Consider the following 22,225-nt stretch of genomic DNA (forward strand, 5'->3'; position numbering starts at 1 on the left):
TTAAGAAGACAAGAATTGAAACATGTATTGCAGCACAGTTCTCACCGTATGCACCGTGAGTTTTTAAGTCTTCCATACATAGGGAGCTGTTGTGTGTCTGTGACAAAATGTCACTGATCTATCCATGTACACGTCAGAGCGTCTCTTTTCCTGCATATTTTAAATAAGGCCCGGGGGTGTAACTCAAAGTGTTCTTTGCAAGCCCATGGACTGCAGCCCACCAGGCTCCTCTGTCCGTGGAATTCTCCAAGCAAGAATACCGGAGTGGGCTGACAAGTTTGGGGTCCAAAAAGTCTGGGGTTTCAGGTCTCTGCTCAGCAACGTGACAGCTCTGAGACATCTGACAAGTCACTTGTCTGATCCTCAGTTTCCTCCCGATCTCTCCCTGGGATAGTGATCAATTCCTCCAGGCTGTTGTAAAGATGAGGCACAACAGGACTAAGCATTCGGCCATCAGTCTGGTCCAGGACGGATGATCTGACAGCGGGGCTCAGGCAGTGGCCGTTGCAGACAGCAGCAGCCACAGTCGACCTACCTGCCAACTGGACTCCTCATGAAAACAGGAAAGTGTGAACTGGACACTGAAGTATAATACCAGACAGACACTATGTACTGTTCTTTTCAACAGGGATCATTTGCTGCTTTGTTTATAAAGTACTAGCTGTGGTAGCCTATGTTTTTTTCTCTGGTTTTGATCAGGGACATCCTTGTAACACTGAACTTTTGGTCGCAGTATCCATTTTTTCTGCAACCATCTTTCGGCTGCAGAATGTATTTCTCTATTATCTAAAAATCTAATCAAACGCAAATGAGATAAACACACTATTTATCTACATCTCTCCTCAAAATGTTCCAAAAGACTAAAATCTCAGCAGTCACAAAAGAAAGAAATTCCTTTATGGTGTCAGTTGATCATAAACCTCCAGGAATGTCACTGATCCTTTTAGCACATGTTTCGGTCTTCATTTTCACTTTCTTCCCTGTCATCCCCTTATGAATTTTTTAAAAGTGTTAAAAATTACCCCTTCAACACTCAGCTTCTTCTCACAACACTTCTCAAGCTCAGCAACATCTGCCTCAGTTAACTGCATGCCCATGAAACTTTGAAACATGTTCATGTCATTTGACTCTGCTCCACTTTCACAATCTGGAAATACAACATTCTCTGATCAAAACCATCCATCCTTATACCTCTTTCGTCCTATTAGAACCAGTGAACCTACTACTACTGGTTTACATCTTGACCTTCAGGCTCTCAAATCTTCTCTGTTCTTAGTCTCCTCATCTCCTTCCCCAGCCCAGATTTATGATCACTCTGACATGAAATACACACTACATCTAGAAAGCACAGCTCTCTGTTTTGCATCATGCAGGCCTTGCTAATATCCTTAAGGAAAACTTAACTGTTTGCTTGACCCATTCAGATTACATTTTCTATTGCCAGAGAGAGTGATGCAATTGTGTCAGCTAGTAACAACAAATTGTTAATTTTGCCAAGTTCCTCCCTATGGCTGTAGAGTCTTTTTATGGATCTTTTGAATATTCTCTGCTACATTCCCTAAATTCTTACTCTCATGCTAGTTAATTTCAACCTACCACCTTGAGTATATCTGAGGAAACTAATCATTAGATGGTAAGCTCCCTGTGGACAGGGCCCTTAACTAGTTGTATTTACCACTGAGTCTCCATCCTCCAGGACAGGGCTGATAAACAAGGCGTTGAGCTAACTAACAAACTGATCCAACTCCCGTCCTTCTAAGATGTAACCAGTCTTCCTGTGCTACCACTGATCATACCAACCTTCTTAGAACATCTTGAAATCTGCCCCTGAAAATTATTTCCACTTCCGCGATACCTCTATCTCTTCTAGCTAAGGAGATTCCATTCTGAAAGAAATTAATATACATGCATATTTCCTTTATTATAGCTTAAAAATACATCCTTCGTCCAACAACGCCGTTCTTGTTGTTCAGTCACGAAGTCATATCTGACCCTTCACGACCCCAGGGACTACAGCATGCCAAGCACAGACACCAATAACATTACTCCCTTGAATAATATTTCATTTCTACAATTGGCGCTGAACTAAATTTACTTCTTGTCTCATATCTTCAAAGGCCCCATGGGACCTGAAACTCAGATCTGGATTTCTGCTTCTATTTAACCCTAATATGCACATTATTTTTTCTCAATGGCAACTAACAGACTTCTCAACACTTTTACTGAAAATATTCAAATAGTCTGAAAAAATAATACAATAGAACCTACATAGTCACTTCCTGGATTCAAAAATTATTAACAAATGATGTTTTACATACATACACATTCACACATATGCATTTTACCATGACTCATGAAATTAGGCCACAGACATCATGGCATTTATCCCTAAATCATTCAGCATGCATCTCCTAATATCACTTATTAGCTAGCCCATGGGCAAATTTTCCCAATTCAACCCAATTTTGATCTTCTGTGAAGTGAAAGCCACTTAGTCGTGTCCAACTTTTTGCGACTCCGTAGACTATACATTCCATGGAATTATCCAGGCCAGAACACTGGAGTGGGTAGCCTTTCCCTTCTCCAGGGGATCTTCCAAACCCAGTGATTGAACCCAGGTCTCCCACATTGCAGGCAGATTCTCTACCAGCTGACCCACTAGGGAAGCCCAAGAATACTAGAGAGGGTAGCCCATCCCTTCTCCAGTGGATCTTTGAGACGCAGGAATAGAACTGGGGTCTCCTGCTTTGCAGTCATATTCTTTACTTGATCTTTAGCAGCCTTTTGTTAAAAAAAAAACAAAAAAACAAAAACACACACACACAAAATCAAACAAATCTCCAAAAACTGTACTTGGTTGTCTTTAGTCTCTTTTAATCTAGAAAACTCTCCCCACAATAGCAATGTCTTTTGAAGAGACTAGGCCACCTGTCTGGTATCTTCCATAACAAGTACTATACCCTGTGAATTTGTGTATTTCCTCATTCAGTTTAACAGGTTCTACTTTCCCTATATTTTTCTGTAAATTAGAAACTAAGCCTAAACAGGTTTTCTGTTCTGTTACTCAGTCATGTCCAACTCTTTGTGACCCTAAGAACTGCAGCACACCAGGCTTCCCTGTCCATCACCCTCTCCCGGAGCTTGCTCAGACTCATGTCCATTGAGTTGGTGCGCATCCTCTGTTAAGACAGGTTTTAGATTCAGCTCAAACATTCCGTCAAGAATATCTCACAAATGATAATGATGACTTCAGAGTGCATCCCTCCGAGGCTCGTGGCGTCGGGCTGTCTATTAGCGATGCCGGGTTTGATCATGCAGCTGCTTAAGAAGGTAAATGCCAGATGCAATTAAGAAGCAATACTTGGACTTCCCTGGTGGTCCAGTGTTGAAAAATCCACCTGCCAATGCAGGGGATATGGGTTTAATCCCTGCTCCAGGAGGATCCCACATGCCACAGAGCAACTAAATCTGCGCACTACAGCTAGTGAAGCCTGCAGGCTCTCCAGCCCAAACTCTGCAATAAGAGAAGCCTCCATAATGAGAGGCCCAGAACCTCAAAAAGAGGACCCCCTGCTCTCCGCAACTAGAGAAAGCCCACGTGTAGCAAGGAAGATCCCGAGAGCAAAAAATTAATAAATAAGTAAAATATGTTTAAAAAATAAGTAACCTTGAGTACCAGGAGAACACATTACTCCTCAAAATATTTGTAACCAATAGTGTTAGCACCTGGTGATGATTCTTGCCTGAATCATTTATTTCACTGGGAGTTAGAAATTTTCTCATTCTACCATTTGCTAGATATACTAACTTACACATTTTGTAAAGAAGAGCTGTCTTTCATCAACTAGACAAGAGTTCCTCCTAAAAAGCAGGCTAACCATTTATTTAAATTTAATTATTGTCAGATCATTTATTTCTTTAACTTAGACTATCACAATGGGCTCATGGACTTCCTTCAATGCTGCACTCTCTGTCACAGTCACTCCTGTTGCAGGAGCTCCCCGAGGGCATGTGACCACTGGGTGACCCTAGAGTGGGACCCAAAGAGTCAGAGGCTTCCTGTCCCCTCTGCTGTCCTTGGGATGAATATCCAGCCCCTTCACGGGCTCAGTCTCGAGAGAGCCATGTGTTGTTGAGAACACCCTGACTGGAGGAGAGGTAACTGAACCCCATGAAGGCTTCTATACAGTAATCCCCCACTTTGCTTTTACTAAAGACCTGCATTAGTACCTATTTCACTAACTGAAATAAATCCAAAGAGGATTTTCATTTTATGCACAAAAGCGAGAAGCGAAAACAGCACTCGTTATTTTGCACCAAGCCTTTACAGAGGCGGAACAGACCAGAGCAGAGGGGGCCCCGTCGAGCTCCTTCCCCAGGAACTGCACGTGGAATCTCAGCAGTAAGACCCTCTGCCTTCACTTGTGTGTAAGAGCATCTGTGCTTTATCTCGACTTATTTTATGCATCTGTTAGCAAGACGTGTCCTGGGGTGATTGCTTCTTCACTTTACACCATTTCAGTTTGCAAAAGGTTTCATGGCCATCCAGAGAGTGGGGGAGGCCTGAACAAACTTTTAAGCTCCTGGTAGGTAGGGAGATACAGAAATCGATTTGCTTTGCAGCTGCCAAAGACACGCCTTGCACCTAAGTTGTCCTGATGATAAAACGGCCACGCACCACGCTGGAGTCGTCTGCCTCTCCACAGTCTCTACTCGCCCTCCCAGTCCAGGGGCCAGTTACTAATTTCACCTGACATTGCGGCTTGCCAGGTGGTTCAGACCGCAAAGAATCTGACTGCAATGCCGATCCCGGGTTTGATCCCTGAGTCAGGAAGATCCCCTGGAGAAGGCTCCCCACTCCACTATTCTTGCCTGGAGAATCCCATGGACAGAGGAGCCTGGCTGGCTACAGTCCATGGGATCGCCAGGAGTCAGACAGGACTGAGTGACTCACATCCTTTGGGAACCAACAACCACTGATGCTCAAATTTATCTGATTTTGGCAACTGAGAGGCCCTTCAGGCTAGCTCCTGGTTACCATTACAGTTAGCACATGAGGTTTACACAACCTGATTTGTTTGAGAGCATGTCCTCGCTTCCCGGAACAGTGATTGAAGTCAGGCCCATCTGGTACTTTTTCTGCCTAGACTTAGAATCGGCCACATTTCCAGAGAGTTTGGGCCCCTTGAATGGGAAATGGTGTTTAGAAACCATGATTTGTGCACTGGATGTGTTCACTGCTTCTGGAGATACTGCTTGGAAGCCTTTTAAGGAGCCAGCTAGTAAACCTACTTTATTTTTTATTTTTTTATTCATTTATTTTTATTAGTTGGAGGCTAATTACTTTACAGTATTGTAAACCTACTTCAAAAGCATGTGCAGTATATTTAAATAACTGACAGCTTAGACCCCTCTTTACCTTTCTGTTCCTGAGCTGTCCTAGCTACTCTCGCTTTTTAAAATTTCTTCTATATGTAATTTAAAATCAATTTACCTAGTTGCAGATAACCTTCTTACTGATCTTCCTGTTGAGCTATGTTACATTTTCAAATGCACACACACACGAATGTGACATACAGTCTTGGGAACTGACCTCCTGATGTGACATGTCACACCATACCCAGAATCATGGCATGCTTTCTCACTTGTGTAATATGTATCATTCATTGAGTTTCTTCTTAAAAGTAATGGATTTTAACCACAGATTCAAGGGCCTTTTTCTCAGGGCCCACCTTCCTTCCAGCCTACACAGCATTAGCCTTGCTCAACAACACACTCACACACACACACTCACACACACACACTCACACTCACACCCACCCACCCCTAAGGCTCAGTGGCCGTCCTCCTCTCTCTCTGTCTGCCCTGAAGCAGACTCCTCTACACCCACTCAGGAAAACACAGGTGTTTCCCAGATGCTTGCCTCCTAGAATTTTAATGTCAATAATCTTGTACCCTCTTTTTCTAGCTTTCAGTATATTTTCCAGCTCTAGATCTGAATTTCAATTGCACATCAGTTATTCTATCCAGGTTAATACTGGAAGTTTTTATCAGTGATACGTCCAAAACGGAACCCTTCTCCCACCCCCAAGCAAATCAGGCCGCCTCCTAGATATTCTTAGTTTCTCCTGCTTTCTTTCATTCTAAAACTCAAAAGCTGCTTTTGATAGTAACCCCGCCCCCGCCCCGCCTTGGCCTCCAAATCCAGGGTGTGGAGGAGTCGACTGATCACCGACTCTGGAATCCATTTCATCGTGTTCATTCACACTGCCTCCACCATAGTTTGTTTCCCATTCTCTACTGAAAAATACTCACTTTCTTCAAGTTCCAAGGACATTATTTAATAACGGAACCCTTTTTCACACATCCGAAGAAGCAGCTAAAAACAGCGTCCTAAAAGAACATCTTGCCGTTGTGTGTGTTCTACGTCATTAACAAACAGGTAAAAGGAGCTTGGCACCGGCGTGTGTCACAGTGCAATCCCGAGGTGATGACGGCGTTGGCCGTGAGATGCTGGCAGGCAGAAGAGACACCCGTGTTTACAGATGGGCTGTGTCATGAAGGAATTGGCTCTTCAGTGTTCCTTGCGTAAAAGAACAATCTTCCGCCTCACACCACAGAACCTTCCAGAGTAGAGACTGCACTTGGGGCTGAACATTTGCCGCGTGCCTGCCCGCAACCTCGGCACAAGCGCCGGGGACCCAGCGCCGTCTGCTCGGTCCTGACCGCGGGGCGTGAGCGCCTCGCACAGACGGCCCGGACGGGTCTGCTCAGAAAGCCCGCGGTCCTGTTGAGCTGCGTGACGCGGGTCACTCGAAGACCCCTCAGCACCAGTAAGGGTCTTTCTGCAAATGTTCCGGGGTTTCTGACTGCAGCGCTCAGTGCTGAAAACGTGCCAAAATACAGCCATCTAAAATAAGGGGCCGCGAACACACAGACAGCAGCTGTTTTATCTTGAGAAGAAGAAACAGACAGAGATGTCCATCTTCACAAGTGGAGCATCCCTGCACAGAAGCAGGGCCGCGGAGTGCGAATTCAGACATTCCCACCATTTGTCCCTCCAGTCCCCATGGAGACTTGAGCAAATTACATCTCTCCAAGCCTCAGTTTCCCCCAAAATGTAAAATAGTGACGCTATCACCTACTCATGGAAAGGAAGGAGACCTCGGGAAGTGTTAGTCCTACTTTTCTTTCCCTTTTCTCTTGATTTAATGGAAAATAGCCTTTCCCTACTCCAGCCTGTTAAGTTTCCAAAGTGACTCAAAAATATGTTGCTCCTGTTGTAACTTAGCATATGGCTATCAAAATGTGTATAAATATTTTGTCTAAATACATGGATGATGTAGGAACACAATTAATTTCCACTGTTGAAATTTAGACAAAATATTCAACTACTTTATTCTAAGCAAGGTAGATAAACTGATGTGTCAGATGTGATTTTATGAAACATACTGATGCAAATAAGATCTCCAGTTTTTCTTAAGTATGAAGGTACACAATGATGCATTTCATTGCACCTTTCAGAAAAGCTGGGTAGGGTTCCCCTGATTTCTGCTATAATTCTCTTCATTTAGATTTCTACATGGCCCAAGAAATAAATCTTGCAGTCCTGACCCCAGCTTCACTGTCTCCAGAGACAGTCCAGAAGACATTTATCCTAAATGAACTGAAGTTCTCCTGTTACCCTCTCTCTGTCTAGGAATGAAAAGAAAAAAGCAATCAATAACTCTGTGTTTGCCAGAATGAAGCCCCAGAATAACTGCATCATAAGTGAAAGACTTTTAATTTTATGGGAGAATTAGAAAAGCACAAAATCCATTTTCCACAATGTCAGTGTGCTATTTAACATGAGTCTAACAAAACAATGAACCTCCCCCAATATTTTCTTGAAAATCTAAAAAGCTTCAGGAAGAAGCAAGACTACTAAAAGCTGACAACAAGGGTTAGATGTACATATTTTACCTGCCAAAATTTAATGATAAAAAGAAGAGTGATAACAGGCATTTTTATAAGACTTGCTAAATATGTAACTAGTTTTTGGAACGTTCCAAAGTCAAATTATTACTTACATTTTCTTCAATAATTCTTGTTCTCAAAATCACATCGCAGTGAAACCGTCCTTGTCACTAACATGAAAGTTTGTTGCCCCACTGTCAGCAAGTGAAATTTATTAAAACGTCATACTGAATTATGAAAATGGGATTGGAAAGGTATTTGTGCATATCACTAGAAGTAGCAAATAATAATGAAACAATAAGAAAATAATAACAACAACCTCAGACCAGTAAGGAATTTTTTTTAATTAGATTTTAATTTCTTGCAGAACTCCATAGACAACTTGAAGAATAAACTTCATCATTACCTTAGTTTTTTATACACAAAATAGAATTTTCTTAGTGGCAATGTGATAAAAAAAAATGAAACAGCTGTATTTTTTTTAAGGCACAGCTAATTACATTTAAAAAATAAAATTTTCAAAACTCAGAGAGGAGGAAAAATGAAATTGTAAGTAAAATATTTCCTTTTTAGCATGCAAACCATTCTGAACATCGACTTCTTCCAGTGTGGAGTTTTATTTGATGTGATGCACTGTATAATTAGTTGCTGACAGTATCAGTAAACAGTAAGCAAAGCATGACCGCACTCTTACTCTAGTCAAATGCTTTCAGATACAGGGAGCTTCTCCACACTTTTTCACTAGCTTCTTTTTTAAAAAGCTGCTTTAAAACTGTTTTAGTTAGGAAACAGTTATCCACATAGCATGTGGTTGTTCTAGCTAGGAAAATATAATTTTTTTGTATATCAGATGTAGTGCATTATTTTTGTATCCTGTTATTTTCACATTCTGATGGCATCCTTGGTTTGCACAAGTTTGGTAGCTCTTTTAACCACTAATCTTTCATTACAATTAGAAAAAATAAACTATCCTTTTTATTTTATTTAAAAAAGCAATATATCTTTTGTAGTTGAAAGCGTGCCTTTATAAATATGTGTTTGAAACCTTTGCCCCTTATATATACCAGCATCACACTGTGGCTGCTTCATCCACACTAAGAAAAGAATTAGCATGCTCCTTGCTAGCTTACAATCATGTAAGGATAAAAATATGAAACAATTAAATGTCTATCTTTATTATTACAATTTCTTCATTTAAAAATTCTTGGACAGACCACACACTCAAGACAGAACTCCAACTAGGGTTTTCTTTCCTACAATGTTGAAAAGTGGGACATACAATGTAAAGTTAATGCAGTAAACCAGGATTTTCAAAATGTCCAAATTTTGGCACCTCCTAGTAAAGTTCTAGCAAATGTAGAAGACTGCTTTAAATGTGTGATTTATTTATTTGTAGCATTCAGATAATCAAATACTTAAAGTCAGTTGGTGGTCCAGTAGCCAATTTAAATTTATGTGTCTTCTTTCCCTCATCCTCTACCTTCACCCCAAACCCTCTCTCTTGCAGCAAAATATTTATTTTGCTGTCAGTAAGCAATTAAAAGTAATCTGCATGATTAAGTTGATCAGAATCAAAGTGTGTTGCTTTCTGAATTTAAGAATATTATTTTTCCATGAGAAACCAGTAGGCGGTGCTAAATCTTGGAAGCCATATTCAAAGATTTTAAACCAAAACACAGAGTTGTAGAATCCCCAGCATAATTTAAGGAGGAGGAAATTTCAAAATTTCAACGTAATAGAAATTTAACATAAGTATGTAGTATACTGAACAAGCAATATTTAATGAAAACCTAATACGACTAAAGGCTCTTAGCATGATCTTTATTTACAGAATTCAAAGCACAACTACATATCTGTTCCCTCTTGAAACCTTATGAATATCTTCCATCCCATTAGGGTTCCAATTTCATTTGGAAATATCACACAGTACTGTCTGCATTCTGTACCGGCCTTAAGATACAGTTACCCCACCTTAGGGCAGCAAGTGATCCTCTTAATGAAAATTATGGTTTGATTACTCAAGCTTTTTTTGCTCATTCACTGTTTCTCTCATCTAAAAGAACTAGACGACGTACAGTGTCTACAAAGAAATATTATACACATGCATTGTCTTGCATTTTTACATAAATGAGCATTTCTACTTACATAATACATTATTATGATAAAAGTGACAAAAAACACAGACTGTTGCAAATGGCATTTTAAATGATTTGCTCCCCGTTTAAACCACATGAAAGACTATATATTAGTAGCATGCTTACCACAACCAAAAAAAGAAATTAAAGCTTTATTACATAATATTTGTGTCAAATCTTAGAACTATGCCTTTCAGAATATCAAGTCTGGAGGTCCACACACAGGACATAAACTATCTTTTTTATATAAATGCAACAGGACTTTCTTAACAAAGAAAAGCTACCCTACATACAAGAGTAACACATTGCTACATTCAAAGATCTCTGAAATGGGACAATGCATTATGAATTTAAAAATACATAGCTTTCTAGATATTATGATAATTTTTAACCTGCTACAGATAAATGATGACTTGCAGTCCTCCGGCACCACAAAGAGTAAAGAAACACAGGCATAAAACTTCATTCCACAAACTGAGCTTAGAGACTTAAATATTTGCTTGAAAAAAGCCACAGCGTATGTCATGAACATGCTTGCTATGGGCTCTTCTGTATGTTGGATTTAGTTTTTATGCCTATAGATAACCTAGAAGGAAACTTAATCTGAGAAGTAAGTTATTCCACTCGCCTCATATTTATTTTAACAGAATCCAAGCTCTACACTCCAGAATCAAACCATTTAAACAATGGCCTCCAGACTGAAGATTTAAAGTATAACACAAAATTTGTTTGGACAGCACGTTTTCCAACAGATTCTGTCACTGTGTTAAGTACAGAGAAAGCTTTTTATTACCAACCGTGGTACATCTCCAAGAAGCAGTACCAGATCACCCCGGGAACCTAACGCGGCGATCGTAACATACAAACTCCACAGAAATGCAACAGCGGGCTCTGTGCAATGTCACCAACACAAGGGAACGCGTGACCACCACCACGGACCCCAAGCCCGGTCCTCTGCCCGGCTCGCAGGGGAAACCCTTCGCGACCACCATCAGGTGGTTAAAAAGGGGGACAATACGTTGTCCCTTTAACACTCCATCCTACGGGTGTAGCCTCATTCATGCAAACTGGAGCTTTCATCCTCAACAGGAAACCCAACTGAGCATCACGGAAAGTAGCGATCTCCTCCACCTTGGAAGACGCCAGGCACTTAAAACCAGAGCAAGAAACACCCCGCGGAAAGAAACGCTCCAAAGACAGCACCGCGGAAGAAAGCCACAGCTTCCGAGCGAACGGGCAAAACAGGCAGGGACAACCGAGTGCGTGGTTGACTCGGGGCAGAGAAGCAGCGCGCGGTGCGCGATCCGGAGCCACCCCCGGGATCTGCTGGGCTCTGGGGCCCGGGCCCTCGGCCTGAAGCCGGCTTCTCCGGAGGACACGGCCCAGCCGCTGCGTCCCGCGGTCTCCCGGGCGCCCCCAGCCCGGCCCGCGCCCGCGCCCCGCGCCCCTCCGGCTCCGCAAGTGGCCCTCGGAGAACTTACGGGGCCGCCCGGCACCGCCCGGGGCGCAGACTCCTCCCGCCGACCGAGGGGCGGCGTTTCCCGCTCATTCAAAAGCCAGCCCAGGCCGGGCACCGACCCGGGCTTCCCCCGGCTCCCGACGCGGCTTCCCCGCCGCGGGCTCGGACGCTGCCCCGGGCCGCGAACGCGCACACACGCGCGCACACACACACACACGCACGCACACACGCGCGCACACACACACACACACACGTTTCTTTGCCAGGACGAGAGTTGCCGCTGCAAACCCAGGAAACGCCTCCAAAGGGACCAAGTACCTGCTCTGTGCGAGCTGCTCAGCTGTTCACTTCATCCTCCGTTGACAAGGAAACCAAACCGCACTTCATTTTTTTTTTTTTTTCCAGAAAAACCTTCCACTGCCATCATTTGAAAATGGATTTACAGGGAGGGGAGAGGGAGGAAGAAGGGATAATATAGATATATAGATAGATATCCTTCATAAAATGATCTCGGGTTTCTTTTTTTAAAAAGGCAGATGTGCAAAAGTCACACTTAATTTAAAGGAGGGAAAAAATATTTGCTTAAAAATAATCCCAGAAACCAGCTGCAAGAAAAGTTTCATGTTATCATTCCCAAAAACAAGTAGGGGAGAAAAAAACAAAAACAAAAACGAATTTGTTCTCCCCGGCTTCCAAAAAAGAGCACACACACAAAAAAAAAATTAAGAAAATTCATGTCTTTGCTCAGTGGTTTGTACCAGTATCGCAAACCCACAAACTTGTAAACACTGCCGCAAGATCCCACCTATACAAAAATCTTTTCAGAAAAAGGGTATGCAAAAAAAAAAGAGAAACATGCTTTTTTATTTTTACAAAGGGGGGGAAAAATAGGCACCACACTTCATATCGCTTTTTCCTTCAAACCAGTTGCACATTTTGCTGGACTTGGGAGTCGCTCCTCGCGGGAACCGTGGCCGCGGACTCCCAGACGCAGCGCCTCGTCTACAGAACCGTCGCATGCTAGAAAAACTTGGATTCAGGAAAAGGCTCAAAACCATGCTCCTCCAGCTTTCCCAAATGCAAACAATAATCAAAGAAGTGGAGAAAAAAAAAGAAGAAAAAACAAAAACACAAAAACAAAGGGGGGAGAAAAATAAAACCAAAAAAGAAGAAGAAGAAGAAGAGGACAAGAAGGCCCCTGAGAAGGTACTCACCGAACGGGAGTAAAATGTTGGAATAAAAATGAGATTTAGGATAAAATACAGTATGGCGGTGGAAGAAGGACTGGAGCGCGTGTTTCTCTGTCTCTGCCTCGGGCACTGACACGTGACTCGGAGCCGGGCTGACTCGCAGGCACGGCCGGGGGGGACCCGGGCTGCCAAGTGGGGGGGGCGCGCCGAGCCCCACTCCGGCGGCGGCGGCGGCGGCGGCGGCGGCTGGGAGCGCGGAGCCCGGCGCCCGCGAGCGGCAGCTCCCGGCGAGGCGGCTCCGCTGTGAGCCCGGACGAGCAGGTGCCGCTCACGCGGGCGCGGGGCTCACGCACACGCACACGCAAGGCCGGCGAGAGGGGGCGCCGCGCGGGGCCGGCCGCGGCTGGCGAGGCCCGGGCACCGCCGCCCACGGCGGGGAGCGCGCGCCCTGGGGCAGCTGGGGGTCGCCGATCGCACGCCCCGGAGGAGGCCACCAACTTGCCGCCCACCTCCAACTTGTTGTTCGGTTGCCGCTTCCCTCTGTTCGCCTGTTTTCCACGCCAGGGTGGTCACCTGCGGAGAGATGCCAACCTCTCTCCAGAAGTTTCATTGTGAACGCGCGATCGAACGCACCCACTGCGCCCCCCCCCCCCCGCACCCCCGGATTTCTCGCCCGATCCCTACCCAGCTGCCCTCGCCTCTGCGGTTCCCCACTCGCCCCCCGGATCTGCGCGCCCCCCTCGCGGATCTCGGGGAGCCTGGCTCGGCGCGCTACCGGGGGGCGTTGTCAGGGGCCTTGACTGCCAGCAGTAAGCAGGGCATCTCTCCTGCCGGGCACGCCGGCCGTCAGAAAGACAAAACGAAATCTCCGCGTTAGGCAGTCGGGTCTCAGGTCTCTTCCCGCGGGCGGGGGTCCCCATCGTCCGTTCGCTCGGGGACCGGGCATGGTCGGCCTCGTCCGCGCGCGCGCGCGCCTCCGGGCGCCACTGGGAGGTCCCTGCCCCGCGGCAGAGGCCCTGGCCCGACTCCTGCCCAAGTTGCGGGCCGGAGCTGGAAGTCCGAGGGGCGGCGCGGGGGAGAGCGGAGAGCCCGGGTCACGGCACCGGGGGAGGTGGGGGGAACCTTGGCCGAGACAGGACCGGGAGGCGGCGGCGCACCCCGCCGGAGCCCAGGTGGCCGAGCTGTGGATTGTGAAGGTGAGGGCGACGCGGGGATCTCTCCACCTGCTCTCGGCTTTAGGAAGCTTGTCGCCTGAACAAAGATTGCATCGGCCAATCGCTGGATGCACTGAGCTCCTGCTCTTGCTGCCTGTTCAAGAATCAGTTTTCTGGGCACGGGAAGACATCTGTTGTTTCGGGGGTTTTCCGCCCATATTTGTGCACTAGTAATATCAGGACCGTTCCCCTGCGCTGCTTTGGATCTGGGTTGCGTGGCATCAATTGGCACCGCTCTGTTTGAGAAGGAGCAATTAACACACGTCTGCAGTTCACAGATTGCCGCCCCTGATCTCTACTCGGTGTTTGCAGTGCTGAGGGTTCGGATAAAACGGCTCCATCGCAGATGATCTAACCTGGACAGTTCTGAAAAAAAAAAAAAAAAAAAGTACACATCTAGGACAGAGAGCTTCAACAGCAGAAACATTCCTCAGCATCCCGGTTCAGAATTCGTTGGCCAAATTAAGTATGAATCCACAATGTCAATAAAAGAAACAAAAGAACCATTAAGATATCATTAAATATTTATTTCCATGAGTTGCCAACTCTACCCCCACTTATTATCCCTACTTTAAAGTGAGAGTTGCTGATTAGAAATACTGACTGAGAAAGATGAATCCATCAAAGTGGACCTGGTAATTTTGGAAGTGCTATTAAGCTATATTCAGTAATGGCAGGATTGTGAGCTGGATCTTCTAGAACAAACACTGTGCTTGTCGCTTGCAAAATACATTGGGCTTCTTTAAAAAAAAAAATAAGATCTCTCCAAATGTGGTATTTTTCTTCTCTGAGTCATGCATTAGTTATTTTCTGCCATTATGCCCTTAGTTTGCTGAATTTTCCAAAAATTTCCTCCCATTTCAAAAAATACCTGATTCGAATCATTTAATAAGAAAATATTCTTTTAATACACGTTTTCAGCAGTGTTCAAATGTGAGAAACTCCGCTTTAAAAATGAGTTTTGAACCCTTAAACTAGGTTGGGCAGTGCCTAGGTTTTAAAAAGTTATTCAAGAAGAACTTGGAAAAACAAGCTGTTTAGAATTACACAGCAGTAATGGCTGTCAGCCAATCACAGTGATTGTCAGACTTTTATTATTCAATAGAATGACTCCCCTTTATGTTGAATGCCGTTCTGCTGGAGAAAAAGCAAGACATCAATATCCTCTCTGCTTTTTTCCATTTACTTATGTAATTACAGTAAGGTGCTAAAAATATTCCATTTATCTCCAGCATGCCATTTTCTCTTTTTAAGTTGCACACCAAAAGTAAACCAAATTAGGCCAAGGGAACTAGTATTTACTGAACAAAGCCTCTCATTTAATTCTAGCTACTGCTGTACGGCCTTGATATTGTTATACTCATTGTACAGATTAGGAAAATAAAGTCAGAGGATATGAGAAATTTGCCAAGCATTCCATTGTTAGTATTACAGGTGGAACTGGACCAAACTTTTATCTAGTTTTCTAGCTAGAATAAAATATTTCCAAAAATACATGGAAAATACTAAATATTTTCAAATACTGCTACCAATGCCAATTAATAAAGATATGATATTCTAAATTAAGTAAGTAGATCTAAAATAAATATGTGGGATTGTTTTGGTTATATCATTGCTCTCATATTTTCATTCACTTTTCTGATTTCATAAATCAGATGGAGAGGGAAATAAATCTTCAAAAGCAGAGATGAAGGGGTTACATTTTTTCTTTAGCATAAATCTGTACAATCAAATGTGGTCATGTATACCCTGGTCACATCTTCAGGAGTTAATATAGAAACTTTTCAAAGCAAAGTTGTAATTGTGAACTCTGACCTTTTATTAATATATCTACTCTGAACCAAGTTATGGAAGAATCATAATTGAAAAGTATACTATAAAGTATATGAAGTTTGCAACAAGACAAACAGATGATGATTAGGAAAAATCTATTTTGAAGTCTATGCTGCATAATCTCAATGTTTTTCCATTAGAAAATATTGAACGACATGACTCATCTGTGAACACATGTGTTTTACAAATGAACATAGACACTTAAAAATTACATGCTGCAATACCTTGGATTCAGTGTGCATTTTTACACCAGTGCCCTCAAGTCATTCTCTTCTGTTTTGCTTGGCAATTTTTTCACAGCAGAGATTTTAATTTTTGATTTGTTTTACTTTTTTCCCATTATATGTGCAATATCTGCCTATAAACATACTTCGCTTATGCTTCTCTTTCAAGTTTAGATGGTCTCTTTTACTTTTTCCCAAACTTCTTTTGGAGTGACTGCAAACGCCAAAACTTATCAAATAAATTTTGTCAAAGAAAGTCATTAAAAGATATGAAAATAAATAGCAACAATACAACATGGTATGAGTGAAATAAGGAAGAAAGAACTATCAAAGTTTCTATGTAACTTAATAATTTAAAAATATTTTATTCTTCACATATTTTGTAGAATTCAAAAAATCAGATATATAGAATGAAATACATATAAAATTCTCTTATGATTTGTGTATACTCATAATCATTTCCATATAAATTTAATAAAATGTGTATATTGCTAAGAAGATGAAAACACATTAACATGACTATTAATATTCTCATTTTGAATGTGTTTATTTTGCATTAACTAGACGGAGTGTAGTTCTTTGATAAAGTGACCTCAAGTGGGTACACAAAAAAGCGCTGATGAATTTCCTGATAAATACACTTTAGACGCAGAGGGGAAACAGACCGGTGCATGACATGTTCAGTATTCTCCACCATTTATTATTACTCATTGATAGCTATTGTGACAATCATCCATTCTAAAGACGATATAAATTATGCCAGTTTTTAAATTTAGAAGCTACACGTTTATCCACGGTATCTGTTTATATTCCAAGAGTTAAAGGTGAAAATGTGCCAATCCTAGAGTCAGAAACGGGCCTCTTTAAAAGGTCAAAAATATTGTCAATTTTAAAACATTCTCTTCTGTATTAATAAAACATAAACTAATAAAGAGCCCAAAAGGAACAAAAAAGGAGAAATTATGCAAAACAAAGCAAAACACTAGTGGAAAATACCATAAAAGGAAAATATGTTCTGTTTAATAACCGCTTGCTATCTTTCAGCTGCTTGACAAATGTACTGTCATAAAATCTTCATAATTAGAGACTGAAATTCTAAAAGACTCTGCTCAGGGACACAGGATCGAAAAAAAGAAAAAAAAGGGACAGAAGAGCTTTCTAGGGAGAGAGCTACAGGCCAGGCAATGGGAAAACAGCATTAGGGATGCAACGCAAGGAACTGGGAGAAGGATGGTGGGTGGAGGGCGCTAGTGGGGAGAGCTCCAGGCCAGGCAATGGGAAAACAGCATTAGGGATGCAACGCAAGGAACTGGGAGAAGGATGGTGGGTGGAGGGCGCTAGTGGGGGACAGCGAAGCCTGGGGAGAGAGAAGGGCCGGAGGGACGAGCGGAAAGAAAGGAAGGAGGGAACAGGGGCGGAGGAGAGCGGGAGGAGGGGAAGGTGTGAGACCAGGAGCCCCTGGCTGGGGGAACTGGGAGGTCTTCCCCCAGATACACAACATGAGAAATGCAAGACCAGGGCACACAGTGGACAGACTCGGGTCACCCGGAGGCCTGAAAGGCGTGGGACGAAATGCGCCTAAGGAAAATACTGCAGACTTGGCAACGTGTTTCTTTGGTGTAGCTGAATGTTGCCTGAAAACTCCAGAAAACAATCTTGCTGAGGTTAACAAAACTGTATACCAGCGGAAGTAACATTTTTTTTTAAAAGAGAGAACTCCAGAAAGAGCTGTCTTCATTTGTGTTCAAAAATCAAGAAATTGATTTATCCTGTGACCCAGACTGGCAACAGAAGTCAGTCTGGTTTCACTGGAAAAACAGTTCTGCCCAAGGAGAAGAATCCTGAAGATGTATGAGGAAAAATGCATTTTACTGTGTCCACAAAAATCTCAAATTGAAAAGTATGAAGTAAGTCCTTTATGTACAGTGATATAGTTGCATAGTTAAAGGTATGATTCTCCTATTGATTTTTTTTAGTCTTTGTTTACTTGTAAGTTTTAAAACCTGGAGCTTAGAGATGATCTAGTTTTAAGTATCAGTATTAATTTAATTAAACTTTGAACTTTTTTTTTCTTTAAGGTAAGGGTTATTCATTTGCTATTTGTTTAAGGATTATAACATTCAAGAGATGAATGCATGAGATTAGTTTGCTATTATTAACCAACTTCTGTGGAGAGGCACTTTAAATTTCCATGAAATTTAGTAAGTTATTTATTTCTGTTAATCTAAAGCTTACATTTGAAAACAAAATTTTTCTAGAAATGAGATTGAGTTTTCACAAGCCAGATAAGTATAGTAAAATAATTTTATGTTGATAAATTCTGTAACAATATACACTGTAGGCCTCGTACTCCAGAATTGGACCCTTAAATAATCAATATTTGCTCATGTACATGTTTTGTATTAACAAATGTGTGAATAGGTTTTTGGTTAAAAAATGATTACAGGAGATAATTAAATCTAATTTGTGACATGTGTACCTTTGTATTTTCCAAATTCTCTTTTTGGTCCATTGAAATAATAAAGAGGTTGTTTTTATGTAAATGTTATGTTTAATATTCTTAATTTCCTCTGATATTCTCTATTCTCTTTTGTCTATCTCAGAACTCTTATATCTTCCTATATATATTCATTGTGTATGTGCGGAAGAGGTAGGACATGGCAATGCAATAATTCCTTGACCTTTACTTTTACTTAATTAATAGAAATCCTTGGAGTACCAGCTAATGTGCTAGTAGACATTTGGTTAAAAATTATTTTAGGGAATAGTCAATTATGAAAGATATGTATATATCTGTATTCCCCAGATTCCTTTTTTCCCGCTGCGGATAGCTCCCTCCTCAGTGTGGAGAGGGGTCAAACATGTTAAGATCTAAAAAGATCACAGCCTTTGGCTGTTTGGCTTCTGGGCAGTAAATTATTTTATTCATCTAAAGCTCCATAGAAAAGACTAACAAGGATCAAACACAGACTTTCCATATAAAAGTATAATGAACTACTAGTCAGCCACTGGGCAAAATATGAATATTTCAAACTACAAACTCATAAATACACAAACATTCTAGCTAAGCTTCACATTACAGGAAAATAGTGTACCATATATTATAAGTAGTCACATGTTCCTGCATGAGTGCCAATTTCAGATGCATTTACCTTTACAAATTACAAAAAATCAAACATCAGGCTTTTCTCTATTGTCACGTAGAGAACTGGAAAAGATTTCATTAAAATTTGATACACATCATTTTTTGCTTGTTTTCAAGAAAAATTGGTAACTAAAAAACTTAAAGAGCATGTTTTATTAGTAGCGTCTAAATCAACTATGTTCAAAGAGCAGGAAATAACAAAAATGGATACATTCCAGACAAAATTTATTATTTAAACTTGATACTTATTTTTTTAACAAATAAAGGTAATCTGTAATTTTTGTCACTTGTACAGTCATAGATATAACCTATTTTAAGGCTTAGCAGAAAAAATCAGAAAAATATGCTTCAGCTATTTACTGAAGACACAATTAATTTAAAAGGCTATTATCAAAATATTATAGTACACTAAATGAAAATTTACAAGGAGAAAACAAAGATAAGCAATGAAAATTTATATTCTCCACTAAGAACACATTCCCTTTTGCAGAGGAAGAGAGAGATTTGGTTGATAAAATTTTGCCAAAAAGAAATGCATCTCCTGATTCTCTTCTGTCAGCCTGCTCTGTTGCTTGACGTTCCTCAAGTTGAGTATAATTACCAATAAAGCTAGAGTCTCTACTGCTCAGGATAAGGACATTTATTAGAATCCTGAGACATAATATCTCATAATGATATGCTAATTTACATGTTATTTACAATGTATTTTTCTCATCAACAACAAAATCCAGTGATTATGACAATGAGTTGACAGGTGTAACATTTAAGTAGATAACAGAGAGGTAGATTATACTATTAAAACTACAAGCTGTGTACAATTTAAATAATGATCATAAAGACCTTCCTTTGTTAACAGAAAATAAATTTATTCTGTGTTAGAGAAATGCTCCTTTGGTAGCCTAAAGCATGTGAATATTTGCAATTATCCAATAAGTAGAATTACTTAACCTATTCAAGCAAGGTTAGGGATGGGTAATGGGGAAAAACTGATGGAATAATCTTAAGCAAAACTTTGTTAATGTGACTCTGAAAATGTACTCAAGGAAATGTGTGCTTCAGTTCACTTCTTCCAGAGACACTTGCAATATGGATCATACACGGCTTTCAAAAATTCAGTCTTGGGTTCTTTATTCTAGTCTCAGATTTAACTAAGATAAAACCGAAGTATGTCACATAAAGATTCTCAAATTAGATTAAAATATTTAAATTCCATAAGAAATTTGTTTATTGATCCTATTTCATTTTTTTAATTGATTAAGAAGCATGATTTTGTTTAATAAAACAAATTATCTTCAAAACTTGCAGAGCAACCAATCTACTAGGCACCTGGCAACAGTTAGTTTCCTTAACAAGGCATTACGTATCTCTCTGAACCTTTGATATTATTGACCAATCAGTGAAACACACTAATTTGCCAGAAGGATTAACTTTATTTAATGCTGAGATCTTAAAGGATTTTATTTCTTATTGCTTTGTAATGACTCTCTTCTAATAAATATAGAACTATTTTCAGATAAATATTCTATATTATCCTTGTATCAAAATTAAGGCCCTAATATTAAATCTCACTTCAGTGAAAGCATTTCTGCAGGATTCTGTTTTCTATAATCACACAGTGTTAGGTTTTTTGAGAATGTGGAGTCCTGGGCAGTTAATGTTTTCCCTACACATTCTTAAATATCAGATTTCCAGGCAAGCTTTTCCCAAGTACTGGGTCATAGTCAAATCATGGTTGAATTCCTTGACAAGTGCCTGAAGTACTGATAGAGGGTTTTGCTGAATAGATATCCACATGTTTTAGATACCAGGCATTCAGGCGGCAGAAATGATATTCTCTGTGAGAATCCGGGGCTTGGTATGTATATTTCACTCAGGTGGAGAAGCAGGCCACTTCTCCAAAGGGATGTGATGAAGGACAGATTCTCATAGATAGGTACACATTTTTGCTTTTAAAAAAGCACTGGGCAATTTGGCACCAAATCCTATGAAGATACATAATCCTGCCAAGAAGGAAAAACAACAACAGAAAGAAGAGCAACAAGGGCCTAAACCTTTTTAAAGACAATTATTTCAAAATGCATTCCAAATGAAAAACAGCTCTGATATTGAACAGATCTGCATTTTTAGGGATCTGGCAGGACATGGAGCTTAAAAGCATTCCCGGAAGTATCCAAGTCCTTGTGCCTATTGAATGAAATTACTTACCATTATCCTTTAAACAATGCAGGATGCTTGTTCCAAAGAGCCATTCAATAAAATTATGAAACTTTTATTTCTGGTAGTAATTACCCAAGACTAGATTGCTTTTGTAGATGCTATCGACCTGTGCCCATCTGAAATACCAAGAAACGAAAGTTTTCAGAGGCATACAATGCTACTTGCTCAGTCGCATCCAACTCTTTGCCACCGCACAGACTGTAGCCCGCCAGGCTCCTCTGTCCATAGAATTCTCCATGCAGGAATACTGGAGTGGGTAGCCATTTCCTTCTCCATGGAATCTTGCTGACCCAGGAATTTGAATCCAGGTCTCCTGAATTGCAGGCAGATTCTCTAGCATCTGAGCCACCAGGGAAACGCTTTTAGAGGCATGGTTAATATCACTTATTCATTTATTCATTTGTTTCTTTGCTCATCCTTGAGTTTCTTTTACTCATGGAAATGAGCGTTATTTCACATGAAATGCTTTCTACACTGTGTTTGATGCTGGAAGACAAACATAGAGGAAGCAAGTGGCTACGCCCAGCGCACACCTTTAGATGAAGGGTCTCCAGTCACTGTTGTATGGTCTTTTACAAGTCTATCTGTGCTTGATCTTCTTGATTTCCTTTCCACCTCTACTGTTGTCTTCTCTCCCAGCACTTAATCTTATCTCCTGCACTTGATTCCAGCCAAGCTAAGGCTTGTAGGAGAATTTGGAGTTTTAAAAGGTAGGAGGAAGCACAGAGAAGGCAGGTGAGGGCAAGTGAGAGGAGAGAATACAGAGTGAAAGATCTGAGTGAAAATCTCTGTTGCATAATTGGAAATATTTATCCGGGGCTCAGGAGAGTGATCTGAACCAGAGCTGATAAA

At 41.3% G+C, this 22,225-nt stretch overlaps 1 protein-coding gene across 7 annotated transcripts in view; it reads right to left on the minus strand.

The window, feature by feature from the left end:
* Window positions 1-13,514, minus strand: part of RALYL (RALY RNA binding protein like) — a 782,895-nt gene extending 769,381 nt beyond the window's left edge. The window contains exon 1 of one of the 7 annotated variants that reach the window (XM_070477450.1): window positions 13,425-13,514. The gene's annotated coding sequence lies outside the window, so the exon portion shown is untranslated. Of the gene's footprint in view, window positions 1-11,572; window positions 11,770-11,868; window positions 11,961-12,764; window positions 13,055-13,424 lie in introns of those variants that run through there. The other 6 variants (XM_070477455.1, XM_070477449.1, XM_070477454.1 and 3 more) reach the window with 6 other exon arrangements.
* Between the last annotated feature and the right edge of the window lie 8,711 nt (window positions 13,515-22,225).

The sequence above is a fragment of the Odocoileus virginianus genome, chromosome 15 (assembly GCF_023699985.2).
Source record: "Odocoileus virginianus isolate 20LAN1187 ecotype Illinois chromosome 15, Ovbor_1.2, whole genome shotgun sequence".
In the NCBI taxonomy this organism is placed as follows: domain Eukaryota; kingdom Metazoa; phylum Chordata; class Mammalia; order Artiodactyla; family Cervidae; genus Odocoileus; species Odocoileus virginianus.